This window comes from Phodopus roborovskii, unplaced genomic scaffold, assembly GCF_943737965.1.
Source record: "Phodopus roborovskii unplaced genomic scaffold, PHOROB, whole genome shotgun sequence".
Taxonomy (NCBI): Eukaryota; Metazoa; Chordata; class Mammalia; order Rodentia; family Cricetidae; genus Phodopus; species Phodopus roborovskii.
The window spans coordinates 43,501,989-43,504,839 of NW_026126511.1; the positions used below are offsets into that span (position 1 = coordinate 43,501,989).

At 48.6% G+C, this 2,851-nt stretch overlaps 1 protein-coding gene across 1 annotated transcript in view; it reads right to left on the minus strand.

Annotated features, from left to right (window-relative positions):
• The window catches only part of Reep4 (receptor accessory protein 4), an 816,909-nt gene that overhangs the window by 297,728 nt on the left and 516,330 nt on the right, over positions 1 to 2,851 (minus strand). The gene's annotated exons all lie outside the window — the stretch shown is intronic.

The following is a 2,851-nucleotide window of genomic DNA, read 5'->3' on the forward strand; positions in this document are numbered from 1 at the left end:
TAACTTCTGCTCTAATCCCTGATCCTTCCATGATCTCTCCAGAAGAGGCCCCTCCTTGACATTTGAATGACAAATCAGAAAACAGTCTGGAAAGCACAAAGTATGTTTTGCAGTAGTCAATAAGTTTGCATATGATCTTCACCATAGACATGAGTAAAGTCCAGCCTGGGAAAAGTCAGAAGCCAAAAGGGAGTTGGAGTTGATGGAGAGTTGTGATACCAAGCTTAGAAGGAAGGATCAGACCAGCTTTGAAATCCTCTGAAAAGTACATAGATCCCAAGGGGCTGTAATTTGTTCAAGAGCGGGTAAGCATTGCTGCACAGCTTGGGGCTGGAGATAGGGAAAGGCTGGGGCCCTGGAGAGGGACTTGGACAGATTATGACAACAGAAGTAGAAAGGCTAAATCTAGGTCTCCTGGACACAAATTGCAACATTGACATCAAATACAGCCAAAGTGTGCAATTTTCAGACCAGAAAAATGAGCCCCTATTTTTAACTGCACAAAAGTCAAGTGTACATTTTATGTTCTGTTACCCCAGTGACATCCTGAGCTAGCAGTGGCCTTATCCCTTAGCTAAAGCCCCAGTGAGATGAGGTAATGTTTGCCCTTATTTACAGAGTCGTGGGAAGCTGCTTAAGATCCTAGGAAAGAAAATGAAACACTGAGTCACACTGACCCCTGCTAGATCAGAATTAATTTCTACTTTGTTGTCCTATATGGGTAGTTGGATGGCTTTTCTTCTCCTCCTCCTCCTTTCCTTCCTTCCTTCTTCCTCCTCCTCTTCTCATTCCTTCTTTCTTTCCTTTCTTCTTCTTTGCCTTTTTAAAGATCACAACTCTTAAGATTTTATTTAAAAACCTGCTTACTCAGCAGTGGGCTGTTCACTTAAGGATAAATTAAGTCTTAATGCTGATGCGGTGGAGACAGTTCATCATACAATGCTAGGAGGCAGAAAGACAGGTTAGCCTTTGTTTGGAGACTAGCGCTCTACCTCATGGTACCCTCTGGCCAGCCAATCAGCCCTCTGTCTCCCTTATCTCGGCTTGGAAAGGAAGGCTGAGGCCCCTGGTTCTATGCCCTTGTCTGTGGCTGAGCTGACTTGGCTTGTGTTCCCTCTGAGGTCAGCACTCACTTATCCTCCCCTGTAAAGTCTGCTTTCTCAAGAGCTGACAACTTGTTCTTTTCATCTTTTGTAAGAATTGAAGGAAGTCTGTCTAGCTTGGCCCCTCTCAGAGGAATCCTGCCTGCCCATGGCATCTGTTTCTTCACCCATGGAAAGGAACACGTGGTGAATTCGATGTCAGTCAGTGTCCAGGCCTCCTGGAGGACAGGCTGCATAAACTGGGCAAGGACTGCTTCTTTCCACAGCCTTTGGGGTTTAGATGTTGAGGCATGAGGTGCCTGTTATGTGTGTGCTGGGAAAATATCTGTGCAAGGCAGGCCTGAAATCCTCAGCCTCTTACTACCTTGGCTTTTCCATACCTATTCTGGCTGCCAGGCCTGACACTGAAAATCCTTGACCTGCACTGTGTTTTTTGCTGTTCATTTGTTTTTTGATTTTTTTTTTTTCACTCAAGGAATTCCTTCACTTTGCCATGACTGAATCAAAAAATGCAGACTTCCAGATAGGCCAGTGTGTAAGACAGTCCTTGGAGCCCCAAAGTGGATCACTTCACTTTCCTGCCTTGTTTGCCCCTGTTCCCGTGAGCGGTTGGCATATGTGGGACCATTGGGAGAGCTTAGTTGGCAGCTGCAGTCAGGAGATGGCCCCTGGGGTGGGGGTGGGGGCAAGTCCAGCTGTGTGTTAGTGTGTGTACCCATGGGGACTTGGCTCCAGTGCCTCACTGTTGGGTTACCTGTGGTCCCCTCTCTAGAGCAGTCTGCATGTCCTTGCCTACTCCCATCTGGTCTGTAGAAAGAAAACCCTTCTAGGAGCACAAATCAAAATGGATGAGAAGGCCTGCCTGAAGAATGGACTGCAGGTCGTCCCAGGGAAGGAGCTAGCAGTGCTTTTCTAGCTAACATGGAGGACAGGGACCTGCAGCAGAGATGTCAGTGTGACTCATCTAAATGGTAGACTCTCCTCAACAATAATTGGTAGTCACTTGACTAATGGCACTTTGAGTTGGTGGCAGAGGACAGAATGCTGAGAGGGGGTGAGAGGGAGGGGGAATGTGCATTGAACAGAATTGGCTGCCTGGGACTGGGTGGGGCTCCCGGTGACTGGAATCAGATAGCTAGGAAAAACAGACCAGTTACGTAACTGTGTTTACATGGGCTCAGGTGGCTGTGGAGCCCCCACCCCCACCCCAGTCCTTGACCCAAGGCCATGCCAGAAGTGTGCAGGCAGCCCACTAATAGGGAAGGAGGTCCCTTTTAGACAGGAGGGCATGCAGGAGACAGAGAATGGCATACTGACCAGGGCTGTACTCTCTGGGGACATTGCTACCTGGCTCTGATATGCCACTGGAAGCTGCCCAGCTGTGTGAGTCAGGCAAGCAGCAGAGAACTAGGGGAGGAGCAGGGAAACCAGACACCTGGCTCCTTGTCCAATCTCAGAACCTTGCTACATTTTTCTTCTTAATCTTCTTAAAAGAGGAGGAATTCTCCCTAAATATGGATAGAAAGGGGGACACCATACAAGCTTACTTGGATTTCTCTGATATGAGGCCCTAGCGATCGGCATCCTGTGTTTTGTGAGGCCATCAGAATACCTGAGTACACAGGGTGGCTCCAGCCTGAGAGGTGCTGAGCTGGCCCAGGCCTGAGTGGCCAAGCAAAGCTGAGGCACTAACCAAAAAGCTCAGCTCTCCACTGACGCCCCCCACTTCCTCCCCACATGCGTCCTCT